Source organism: Macrobrachium rosenbergii, chromosome 33, assembly GCF_040412425.1.
Source record: "Macrobrachium rosenbergii isolate ZJJX-2024 chromosome 33, ASM4041242v1, whole genome shotgun sequence".
Classification (NCBI taxonomy): Eukaryota; Metazoa; Arthropoda; class Malacostraca; order Decapoda; family Palaemonidae; genus Macrobrachium; species Macrobrachium rosenbergii.
In genome coordinates, this window is record NC_089773.1 from 9,090,026 (window position 1) to 9,104,215 (window position 14,190).

Consider the following 14,190-nt stretch of genomic DNA (forward strand, 5'->3'; position numbering starts at 1 on the left):
AGGACATACAAGTTCCTTACTGGTTTTCCTGGGGTTCTTACCTGCGCCCCACCACCCTTCCCGAATCTAGTACTCACCCATGACCGCCCCTCCCCTCTCTCCTCTCTCTCTCTCTCTCTCTCTCTCTTCAGGGTTCAATATCCCTGTGTTCCCAGTCTTATGTTTACCACATTCTGGAGTTCACTATTAGTTGTCACCTAAAAGCTTAACACATTTTAGTTAGTACTTATTTTTGTTCATTCATTTATTCGTTCAGTAAAAGAAATTGTGCCGGCTTTGTCTGTCCGCCCTCAGATCTTAAAAACTACTGAGGCTAGAGGGCTGCAAATCGGCATGTTGATCATCCACCCTCCAATCATCAAACATACCAAATTGCAGCCCTCTAGCCTCCTCAGCAGTTTTTTATTTTATTCAAGGTTAAAGTTCGCCATACTCGTGCGTCTGGCGACAGATATAGGACATGCCACCAATGGGCCTTGGTTAAAGTTTCACGGGCTGCGGCTCACACAGCATTATACCGAGACCACCGAAAGATAGATCTGTTCGGTGGCCTTGGTTATACGCTGTACAGAAAACTCGACTGCGCAGACGAAACTTCGGCGCATTTTTCACTTGTTAAATTATCATTCATACCAAATCTTTTTTTTTCATATATATTCTTGTGCTCTTGCGAATAATATTAAACTTCGAAAGCTGAAAAATTTTTTTAATAAAATTATTTTTTACAGAGATCCTTCCCAATCACAGTTGATACCTGGTCCCCATTACCTGCCTTGCTGTCCACCTTCTCAGCCCCAGAGGTCCTTTATTCCTCACACCATTGGACTGTGAAACACCATCCCTACTGAGGATATCGGACAATTGGAACTTCAGAAGTTCAAGCGAAGATCCAATACTACCCTACTACAATTCAACTTGTATTTTAATAATTGACTTACGTTTTTATCTATTCGTTTATTAGTTTATTTTTTTTCTTTTCTAGTAAGAGATCTCTTCTTTCTGTCTTTATTTTGTAGTTCTTGCTTTAAAAAGCAAATGACACTGAGTAACAACTTCGTGTCCGGCGCACTGTTGGCAACAGTATAGTTTGCTTCTCCGAAGGTACCCAACTTCCATAGAGGGGTAGCGCCGTCAGTGCACCTCGCGCGTTTCACTGTAGGCATTACTTAAGGTTCTTTGCAGCGACCCTTTAGTCCCCTAGCTGCAACAACTTTCATTCCTTTTACTTTACCTCCGGTTATATTCTCTTTCCTCCATCTTACAACTGATTCATAGCGCAACTGCGAGGCTGTCTTCCTGTTACACCTTTCAAATGTCCTTCATTGGAGGGGTGGGTAGAGCTCTCGGCTGTTGGCCCAGCGTTCGACTCTCCGACCGGCCAATGAAGAATTAGAGGAATTTATTTCTGTTGAGAGAAATTCATTTCTCGTCATAATGTGGTTCGGATTCCACAATAAACTGTAGGTCCCGTTGCTAGGTAACCAGTTGGTTCTTAGCCACGTAAAATAAATCTAATCCTTCTGGCCAGCCCTCTCTAGGAGAGCTGTTAATCAGCTCAGTGGTCTGGTTGAACTAAGATATACTTAACTTTTTACACCTTTCAAACCTTTTTACTATTACTTTCTGTTTCAGCGCTGAATGACCTCACAGATGGCCAACTCTTGTCCTTTGGCCTTTCATTGTGTATTCAGTCATCACGACGTCGCTTTTGTACTCTGAAGAAATGTATGAATTGATTCGAACCGAATATATAATTAAAGCCAATGGCCAATCACAGGGACCTACGAGGTCATTCAGCACTATGAGTCAATGGTTAGCAAAGGGTTGAGGAAAGTACGATGGAAGAAAGAGAATATGAACGGAGCTACAGTAAAAGGAACGAAAGAACCTCAAGTAATGCCTACAGTGCACCGCACGAGGTGCAGTGACGGCACTAACCCCCGCCCCCACCCCCTACGGGAACTGAAGGAGCGTGGCCATATTTGTAAATATGAGAGAATTTCGTGAAAATAACTGCAGCGAAAAATGTTTTATCAGCATTACCCAACCATCAAAGGAGCCATTTCAGGAATACCGAAAAAACTTGGAATTGAGATCGTTCATTCCAAATCAGCCTTTTATTTATGCAAGAATTCTCTGGGAGAAAGTTCGACACACACACACACACACACTCCTCTCTCTCTCTCTCTCTCTCTCTCTCTCTCTCTCTCTCTCTCTCTCTCTATATATATATATATATATATATATATATATATATATATATATATATATATATATATATATATATATATATATATATATATATATATAGATATATAGATATATATACATGTATACACAACACACATACATATGTGTGTACATATATATATATATATGTATATATATATATATATATATATATATATATATATATATATATATATATATATATATATATATATATATATATATAATATATATATTATATATATTATATATTATATATATTATAAATTACATATATTATACATAAGATATCTATATTTTATATATTATATATATATATATATATATATAATATATATCTATAAATATATATACTGTATATATACATACATATGCCAAGACAGCCCATTATCACAAGAAATAAAAGATACACAATAATGTCAGAAAATATGTTGACATACAAAACATTAACTTCCCCAAAATATACAATACTCTTCTTTCAGTTCCTGTAAACTCAGTAAAAAAATATCTATAATAATAAAACCCGAGTGGATCTTGCTGGGCCTCCCCAGGGTGACAGTAGTGGAGGCATGACACAGCCACCCACCCCCTAGAAACCGGTTTGTCCCCCCGGGGTGAGGGCGGGGTAGGTATGGTAACGGGAGGTTAGGGAGACATCTACCCTCATCCTGTACAGCTGTTTGTCCACCCTGGGTTGGGGCGGAGTAGGTAGGGTAACGGGAGGGTAGAGGAGACATCCTCTACCCTCCTCCTGCAAACCTGTTTGTCCGCCGTGGGTGAGGGCGGGGTAGGTAGGGGGTCGGGAGGGTAGTGGAGGATGTTGTTCATCAACGGTTATGTAAGAAGGGAAAGGGAAAGGAAAAGGAAGAGAGAAAGAAGAGAAAGAAGAAAAGGAAAACAAAAAACAGATAAAAAAAAGGAAAAGAGAATAAAGAGAAAGAAGAAAAGGAAAAGAAGAAAAAGAAAAAGAAAAAGAAGAGAAAGAAGAAAGAAGAAAAGAAAAAGAAGAGATAAAGAAAAGGAAAAGAAAGCAAAAGAAGAAAATGAAAAGAAGAGAAAGAAGAAAAGGAAAAGAAAGAAGAGAAAGAAGAATAGGAAAGAAAGGAAGAAAAGGAAAAGAAAGAAGAAAAGGAAAAGAGAAAGAAGAAATGGAAAAGTGAAAGAAGAGAAAGAAAAGGAAAAGAAGAACAGAAAAAGAAGAGAAAGAAAAGGAAAAGAAGAGAAAGTAGACAAGGAAAAGATGAGAAATAAGAAAATGAAAAGAAGAGAAAGAAGAAATGGAAAAGAGAAAGAAGAAAAGGGAAAGAGAAAGAAGAAAAAGAAAAGAAGAGAAATAGGAAAAGCAAAAGAAGAAGAGAAAGAAGAAATGGAAAAGAAGAGAAAGAAGAGAAAGAAAAGAAGAGAAAGAAGAAACGGAAAAGAAGAGAGAGAAGAAATGGAAAATAAAAACAAGAGAAAGAAAAGAAAAGAAAGAAGAAAAGGAAAAGAAGAAAAAATAGAAAATAAAAAGGAAACGAAAAGAAGAGAAAGAAGAAAAGGAAAAGGAGAAGGGAAGGAAGAGAAGAAAAAGGAGAATAGGAATTAGAAGAGAGAAAAAAACCCACCACAGAGAAAGAGAAGAAGAACGCGTAAAAAAAAAAAGGCGCAAAACCTAGAGCTAGTGGTCGCCGAATCCTTTCCAGCGAGAGAGAGAGAGAGAGAGAGAGAGAGAGAGAGAGAGAGAGAGAGAGAGAGAGAGAGAGAGAGAGCAAGAAGAAGCCTTATCTAACCAGCACTGAACTGAACTATTGCTGCTTTTACGGTATACCACCGCCGCCGCCGCCGCCGCCGTGGATACATATATATAAGTCTGAGTAATAATAATAATAATCATAAGCAACCGCGGCGTGTGTGACGGTCCGGCATCCATTTTGGCCCAGCGGTTTGAGAGAGAGAGAGAGAGAGAGAGAGAGAGAGAGAGAGAGAGAGAGAGAGAGAGAGAGAGAGAGCTTAATCTCAGCCACTGGCTTTTTCCCTCTTCAAAAATATCATGGCCATTCAATCAAGCCTTTAGTTGGCTATCAATTCGCCTCATCTGCGTCCGACGCAGGCCAATAATAATTTCTGAATGAGCTCGCTGCAATTATCAGTAGCCTGGACCAAATAGGAAACTGCAGACATTTCGTTTCTCTACCACGAGAGGGGAAAAGGTGTACGGAGGAGGAGGAGGAGGAGGAGGAGGAGGAGGAGGAGGAGGGGAGGAGGGAGAGAGATAGGGAGAGGGGGTTAGGAGAGGTTGGTGGCGGATAAGGATAGGCTTTTGGGACCTAAACGAAAGGGAAGGTGGAAGAGTTTAGATGAGGAGGAATGGGGTGGGGAGGGGAGCGGGGGGGGGGGGGGGAGAGGACACTCGGAAGAGAGAGAGAGAGAGAGATTTTTTTTGGAGGATTGTACCTTCGTTTCGAAATGTTTTTTTTTTTTTTTGCTAAATCATAAGTTGGCAGAGAAGAGAATGTAATGCGGGGAAGCATAATGATTTCATATCAAAGCCGTACGTGCCTTCATTTTTCACTCGGGTGTAATGTGTGTAATTGTGTGGTGCTTGTGGACATACATACATACATACATACATACATACATACATACATACATACATACATACATACATACATACATATATATATATATATATATATATATATATATATATATATATATATATATATATATATATATATATATGATGATTCATTCATTTTTCAATAAATTAATTAATTTATTTATTTATAGGATGGGATTACTCTTCCGCTTTCAAGCAGACAGCATGCTTTCATTCGTAACCTACGAAATGCCACAGGTGAGAGATTATGTCGATCACCCATCCACGAAATGGTCGGAAGTAAGTTTACGAGAAAGTCAAAGAGGCTTTGGAGACTGGAATATCAGCTGACCTCACGACCTGTTCCAGGTGAGGAACCGTCTCAGCCAGCCAAAAATCCCACAGGGGAATAATGCCGCATTACTTAAGGCCTCTAGCTGCAACTACTTTCATTCCTTTTACGGTACCTCCGTTCATATTCTCTTTCTTCCGCCTGACTTACCACGGTGTCTAAGAATTTCTTCATGGTGCAACTGTGAGGTTTCCCTCCTGTTACACCTGTCAAACCTTCCTGCTGCCAATTTCCGTTTCAGCGCTGAATGACCTCATAGGTCCCAGCCCTTGGCCAATGGCCTAAATTCTCTAATCCAAGACCTATAAGCCATCCAGCCAAAACCATCTCTGATGGCATCTGGTGATGAACAACCAAATTGCTGTTATTAATAGAAGCGTCTCAGTACAGAGTCTATTTCCTGGTTTTTGTGGAAATACAATGACCAAAGGTTGCCTCAGATGTCTGGAAAAATCAACCTTTAACAGAATAAAGCTTGGCCGATTTCAAACGAAGGGGTCTTAGGATTAATATTTTTTCGGTGTCTTGCAATTGGAACTCCAGAAGTTCTGGCGAAGATGCAACGCATCGCTACTCTACTGCTATTCTCCTTGAATTTTATTAATCTACATTTTTATTTATTTATTAGTTTGTTCATTCATTTGTTTTTTCTAATAGATGGTTTCTCTTTCCGTATTTCCCTTTACCTTCTGTTAATTCTTTCGAATGAACAACTTAACATTCTTTTGGAAGCTTAAAGAATTTCAAGACAGTGGCCCCTGTGGTGGGCTTGTTCCACAGGAATAGGGTTCAACTTCTAAATAATAATAATAATAATAATAATAATAGGTTCGTTTTATACGAATAGGGTTCATCTTCTGAGTAATAATAATAATAATAATAATAATAATAATAATAATAATAATAATAATAATAATAATAATAATAATAATAATAGGTTCGTTTCACACGAATAAGGTTCACCTTCTGAATAATAATAATAATTAATAATAATAATAATAAATACTAATAATAATAGGTCTTTTCAATGTTCTGAATAATAATAATAATAATAATAATAATAATAATAATAATAATAATAATAATAATAATAATAATAATAGTTTCATACGAATAAGGTTACCTTCTGAATAATAATAATAATAATAATAATAATAATAATAATATAACATAATATGAGTAAATTATGAAATAAAAAGCGACGCCAGCAAAATCACATATTAATTTAAGACACCTCCTTGGAAAGTAGACACATAACAGGAGGACCTACTGTACACATTCCAAAGCAACGGCGAACAGACCAGAAAAAATGGAGTACAGAATTTAGGCCAAAGGCCAAGCGCTGGGGCCTATGAGGTCATTCAGCGCTGAAACGGAAACTGAGGGTAAAGGAGGTCTGACAGGTGTAACAGGAGGAAAACCTCAAAGCAGTTGCACTATGGAACAACTGTTTGGAGAAGGTTGAGGAAAGTAAGATGGAAGAAAGAGAATATGAACGGAAGTACAGTGAAAGGAACGAAAGAATTACAACACTTATATACGAATGCTGGACCTCTCGACCCCTTGCCATTTTTGGATAAGATTTTCAATGATTCCTCTGAAAACCTAAATAAAGTATAACATGACGTTTCCCTGTCCCATGTCAAGCCTTGTAGACCCCTCCACAGAGGGAGATTAAAATATAATTTACCTCATATGGGCCTATTATTATTATTATTATTATTATTATTATTATTATTATTATTATTATTATTATTATTATTATTATTATTATTATTATTCAGAAGATGAACCCTATTCATTTGGAAAAAGCCCAACACAGGGGCCATTGACCAGAAATTCTTCAAGCTTCCAAGGAATTTGGTGTTTATTTGAAAGAAACAACAGAAGGTAATAGGCAATATAGAAAGAAGAGATCAGTCATTAGAGGGAAAAAAATATTAATAAATAAACAGATAAAAACGTAGGTAATTATAAAACAAAGGAGAATTGTTTTAAGGTATTAATCCTTCCGCACTTTTCTGCACGCCCTCAGATCTTATAAACTACTGAGGCTACAGGGCTGCAAATTGGTATGTTGATCAACCACCCTCCAACCATCAAACATAACAAATTGCAGCCCTCTAGCCTCAGTAGTTTTTATTTTATTTAGGGTTAAGTTTAGCTTATGGATCGTCCGTCTGGCAGCGATTTCCGGAGGCGTGCGACGCACCTTTGCTTGACCACTTCTGGAGAGCAACTGAAGAGCTGCCGGTCGTAGCTGATAGTTTTATACAGCATTATACGCTGTACACAAAACTTAAGCACAGACTTTGACCACGGCAAGATAATCTATAAAATATTATTTTGTTTGTTAATTTTGTTTTGTAAGACACAATATGTTAAATTTTATCTTTAAAGAGACAATATGTTAATTTGATCTTGTTAGAGACAACATGTTAATTTGAATTTGTAAGAGACAATAAGTTAATTTCATTTTTTAAGAGACAATATGTTAATTTTATTTTGTTAGCGACAATTTCTTAATTTGACTTTGTTGGAGACAATATGTTAATTTGATTTTGTTCGAGAAAATATGTTAATTTCATTTTGTAAGAGACAATATGTTAATTTGATTTTGTTGGAGACAATATGCTAATTTCATTTTGTTGGAGACAATATGTTAATTTGATTTTGTTGGAGACAATATGCTAATTTCATTTTGTAAGAGACAATATGTTAATTTGATTTTGTTGGAGACAATATGCTAATTTCATTTTGTAAGAGACAATATGTTAATTTGATTTTGTTGGAGACAATATGCTAATTTCATTTTGTAAGAGACAGTATGTTAATTTGATTTTGTTGGAGACAATGTGCTAATTTCATTTTGTTGGAGACAATATGTTAATTTGATTTTGTAAGAGACAAAACGTTAATTTTGTCTTTTAAGACGATAAATCCCACTTGGTCTTTGTTGTTCGAATTAAGAATTAGATATAAATATAATTAAGAATTAGATATAAACATAATGGAAATTATTCGATATAAATATAATTGAGAGGAATAAAGAGAAACTTACGCCGCAGAAATAAAATTCAAGGAAAGGCGATTAATCAATGGTTGCTGAATGATTTTCCTGTGATTAGGTAATTAATCTTCTCGCTACAAGCTTAACAGAAAAACGAAAAATTTTTATCACCATCCTTAACGACAATTTTTATCACCTTCCTTAACGGAAATTTTTATCACCATCCTTGACAAAAAATTTTATCATCATACTTAACGAAAATTTTTATCACCATCCTTAACGACAATTTTTATCACCATCCTTAACGAAAATTTTTATCAACATCCTTAACGACAATTTTTATCACCATCCTTAACGAAAATTTGTATCGCCATCCTTAAAGAAAATTTTTATCACCATCCTGAACGAAAATTTCTATCACCATCCTTAACGAAAAATTTTATCACCATCCTTAACAAAAATTTCTATCACCATCCTTAACGAAAATTTCTATCACCATCATTAAAGAAAATTTTTATCACCCACCTTAACGAAGACTTTGATCAGCATCCTTAACGAAAATTTGTTATCACCATCCTTAACGAAAATTTCTATCACCATCCTTAACGAAAATTTCTATCACCATCCTTAACGACGATTTTTATCACCATCCTTAACGAAAATTTTTATTATCATCCTTAACGACAATTTTTATCACCATCCTTAATCAAAATTTTTATCACCATCCTTAACGAAAATTTTTATCACCATCCTTAAAGACATTTTTTATTACAATCCTTAACGATACTTTTTATCAACATCCTTAACGAAAAATTTTTATCACCCTCCTTAACGAAAAATGTTATCAACACCTTTAACGAAAATTTTTATCACCATCCTTAACGAAAAATGTTTTCACCATCCTTAACGAAAATTCTTATCACCATCCTTAGCGAAAATTTTTATCACCATTCTTAACGACAATTTTTATCACCATCCTTAACGAAAATTTTTATCAACATCCTTAACGACAATTTTTATCAACATCCTTAACGAAAATTTGTATCGCCATCCTTAAAGAAAATTTTTATCACCATCCTGAACGAAAATTTGTATCGCCATCCTTAAAGAAAATTTTTATCACCATCCTGAACGAAAATTTTTATCACCATCCTTAACGAAAAATTTTATCACCATCCTTAACAAAAATTAAAATCACCATCCTTAACGAAAATTTCTATCACCATCCTTAACGAAAATTTTTATCACCCACCTTAACGAAGACTTTGATCAGCATCCTTAACGAAAATTTGTTATCACCATCCTTAACGAAAATTTCTATCACCATCCTTAACGAAAATTTTTATCACCTTCCTTAACGACGATTTTTATCACCATCCTTAACGAAAAATGTTATCACCATCCTTAACGAAAATTTGTATCGCCATCCTTAAAAATTCTTATCACCATGCTTACCGAAAATTTTTATCACCATCCTTAAAGATATCTTTTACCACCATCCGTAATGAAAATTCTTATTACCATCCTTAACGAGAATTTTGACCACCTTCCTTAACGAAAATTTTTATCACCATCCTTGAAGAAATTTTTTACCCCCATCCTTAACGAAAATTATCACCATCCTTAACGAGAATTTTAACCACCTTCCTTAACGACAATTTTTATCACCATCCTTAACGAAAAATTTTTTAACATCCTTAACAAAAATTTTCATCACCACCCTTTTTCGTTTTTATTTGATTAGTCCCTTCTCAAAGAATTATTTAAAACACATTTAAACACTTCTATTTCCCCGTTTTAAACAGACTTTCATTATCCGCCATACTGGTCCTATTTTCAAAATCCAAGCAATTCAGTACCGTTTTCCATTAACAAATAAAGATTAAGAGCTGAAGTTGAAGCTGACAGAATCTGAAACAGCTCAAAATCTTAAGGGCCAATCAGAAATGGGTTTAAGTTGACAAAACTGACAAAATTAAGACGTTCTAGAAAGAGTCAAATTGATAAAATCGAAAAACATCCATCAGTTCATGACTGCAAGCAAATTTCGGATCTTCATGCACGTGTATAAATCTTGAAGGAGTAATGTATTATTATTATTATTATTATTATTATTATTATTATTATTATTATTATTATTATTATTATTATTATTATTATTATTCAGAAAATTAACCCTATGAAAAGTAAAAAATAAAGTTTAAAAAGTAATAAATAAATAGATAAAAAATTTAAAAATAGAAAAATAGATCAGTCATAAATAAAGATAAAACAGATAAAAAATAAGACAAAAAAAATTTTTAAAAATAGATAAAAAAATATAAATAAAATAAATACATGAAAATACATAAAAACAAATAGATAAAAATTTAAAAAGTAGATGAAAAATAGATGAAAAAATAAATAAACAGATATAACTAGATATAAAATAACGATAAAAAATAGATAAAAAAAATTATGGAATGAGAATACAGAGAAGATAAATGGAACATCCCGATAACTTCAGCAACCAAAGAACTGCGCAAAAGGTCAAAGCGAGATAATCTGCTCTTAATAAGTTGGATGCCCCAATTTATGAGGGTTAATAAATTTAATAAATTTCAAGATCTATTTCTCATGTGTTTGCACACATGCTCATATTATTATTATTATTATTATTATTATTATTATTATTATTATTATTATTATTATTATTATTCAGAAGAAGATGAACCCTATTCATATGCAACAAGCCCACCACAGGGGCCAATGACTTGAAATTCTTGAAGCTTCCAAAGAATATTAAGGTGTTCATTAGGAAGAGGTAAGAGGAGGTAAAAGAAAATACAGAAAGAAGAGATCTCGCTTATTAAAAAAGAAAAAATAAACTAATAAATCAATAAATAGAGAAAAATGCATTAAAATGCAAGGAGAATATCATTAGGGTAGTGACGCATTCATCTTCGCTTGAACTTCTGAAGTTCCAATGGCACTGTTCCCCAGTTGCCACTCTCTGGAATAACTTTAATGAATGATATCAATTTCTCCTAGCAAGGAGATAGTGACGTCATGCGGTGCACTGTAGGCATTACTTAAGGATCTTTGCAGCGTGCCTTCCTTAGGCCCCTAGCTGCAACCTCTCTCGTTCCTTTTACTGTACCTCCTTTCATATTCTCTGCCATCTTACTTTCCTTAACCCAGTGCAACTGAGAGGTTTTCCTCCTGTTACACCTTTCAAACCTTTTACTGTCAGTATCCATTTCACCTCTGAATGACCTCATAGGTTCTGTACTTATGAGTCTCATACAAATTTTCAGTCGTACTGTTTAACAGCTTAAGATATCTTAAGCGAGTAGATTTTGATAGGAGCTGCTGGAAAAAGATAACTGCCTGTTATAGAATATTGAATAGAATTTAGAATTCAAGCCAAAAGCCAAGCGCTGGGACCTATGAGGTCATTCTGCACTGAGAGGACAACTGACAGTAAGAAACTCTGAAAGGCGTAACAGGAAGAAAACCTCGCAGTTGCACCTTGAAACAACTGTCAATGGAAGCTGGAAAGTAAGATAGAAGAAACGGAATATGAACGGAGGTACAGTAAAAAGAATGAAAGGGATTGCTGCTAGGAGCCGAAGGAACGCTGCGAGGAACCTGAAGGAATGCGTACAGTGCACCGCGGCGGTAGGGTCCCTTCGGAGAACCAAACTCTACCATTGCCAATTGTAATCCAGGAAAGTTGTTGTTCAGTTTTACTTGCTTTTTCAAACGAGAACTCCGGAATAATCGAGTCATGTCTGTTTGAACAGAGAGACATATTGTTTCCACTCATTCCAACCATTTAGTAAATATTAAGCAAGGAAATTCATTTTATTGTACTGACAACGATCTCCGTAGATCAGTCAGTTTAGTCATTAATACCAACCTGCTGATGGGGTTCCCTACCTCGAAAGTTTCGGTAATAAAATGATCTACTCGACTTTGACAATATTATTCATCATCAAATTAATAAGGTCATTAAGATGGTGTCCATCGCTGAAATGTTTACTGTCAGGCCAATTTCTACGAACACTATCCAATCAAGAAGCTATCCTCCTTAGTAACAGGACTTACTTGAATTGAATCTAGAATTTAGGCCAAAGGCCAATCACTGGGACCTTTAGGGTCATTCAGCGCTGAAACGGAAACTTACAGATAGAAGGTTTGAAAGGTGTAACAGGAGGAAAACCTGTTAAGAGAGGGCTTGAGGAAAAAGATGGAAGAAAGAGAATATGAAAAGGTACAGTTTTGAAAGGGGTTGCAGCTAGGGACGACAGTAACCCTCTCGGGGAACTTTCACTTGATTTTAGTGTTTATCTTGCCTTTCTAGCTCTCAAAAGCAGGAAGAGTTTTTGATGGTAAGATCTCTATTTTTTTTATTTTATCTTGTTTGTTCACATCAAATTTTATGCAAATCAAATTTGTAATGTTTTGGGTTTTGGTATTTTGTTCTGCGTAAGTTTTATATATATATATATATATATATATATATATATATATATATATACATACATAATATACATAATTATATATATACTGTATATACAGAGAGAGAGAGAGAGAGAGAGAGAGAGAGAGAGAGAGAGAGAGAGAGAATTGTCGAGGAAACGGGGAAAAATCAAACCCTTAATTACGAAGATTTCCAAGTTATATGAGAGAGAGAGAGAGAGAGAGAGAGAGAGAGAGAGAGAGAGAGAGAGAGAGAGAGATATAACATTTAATTACGAAGATTTCCAAGCTATATAAGAGAGAGAGAGAGAGAGAGAGAGAGAGAGAGAGAGAGAGAGAGAGAGAGAGAGATAACATTTAATTACGAAGATTTCCAAGTTACACGCAAATGGCCACGCAAGATTCCCCATCAGATAACATTCACTGTACATCTGAGTTTTGCGAATACCTTTTATCCGCGCCACAATGAGATGTTCACCAGTCCTTTTGATAAGCGACGGTGTATCAAACTACGCGGATAACTGTACTTTTACATTGGCAATGTGATGCTAAGATGGAAAACGCGGTCGTTTTGAAAAACTCTTACTGACAGATGTTTTAACAAACCGTGTGCTTGCCTACTTGTCCAGCAAAACGCGAAATATATTGGTCCTGACAATATGTGAATGTCATTCACAGGTTTCTAAGTCTCTTCATAATAATATTATTGAAGAGATCCCAGGGCTATCTGTTGAACCTATGCCCTTACAAGAATTTTCTCTATAAGGAGAAAAATCATAGAAGAGAATAGAAGAATTTAGGCCAAAGACCGAGCGCTGGGATCTACGAGGTCATTCAGCTCTGAAACAGAAATTGACAGTCAAAAGGTCTGAAAGGCGTAACAGGTAAACCTCGCAGTTGCACTACAAATCAACTATTAGAAGACGGTTCAAAAAGTAAGGCTGGAAGAAAGAGAATGTGAATGGAGGAACAGCAAAAAAAATTAAAAAGGGTTGCAGGCAGGGGCCTACGGGACGCTGCACAGAACCTCACCACGTAATGCCAACAGTGCGCCGCGTGGGGTGCACTGATGGCACTCGGCCCCCTCCTAAGGGGACCAAAATCATCCAAATCGATAAGGGTCGATTTCCCAGCTAAAATACCAGACTCTGGGGACTGCTTGCTCTAAAAACCGTCATTCTGGACTTTTGTTTACTTTGCTTTCCTCAAAGTTGATTCTTGATACTTGTTCTGTCTTTAAAAAATAAAAGGACTGTTCTAGAAATCCTTGTCTTTATTCTCTCAATGTCAGAATGTGTCTGCCTCAGCAAATCTGGTCACCGAGTTCATTTTCATTGTAGAAGAAACAAACGTAATCATTATTATTATTATTATTATTATTATTATTATTATTATTATTATTATTATGAAGACGAAGCTTATTCATATGGAATAAGCCCACCTTAGGGTCCACTGACTTGAAATTCTTCAAGCTTCCAAAGAATATTATTATTATTATTATTATTATTATTATTATTATTATTATTATTATTATTATTATTATTATTATGAAGACGA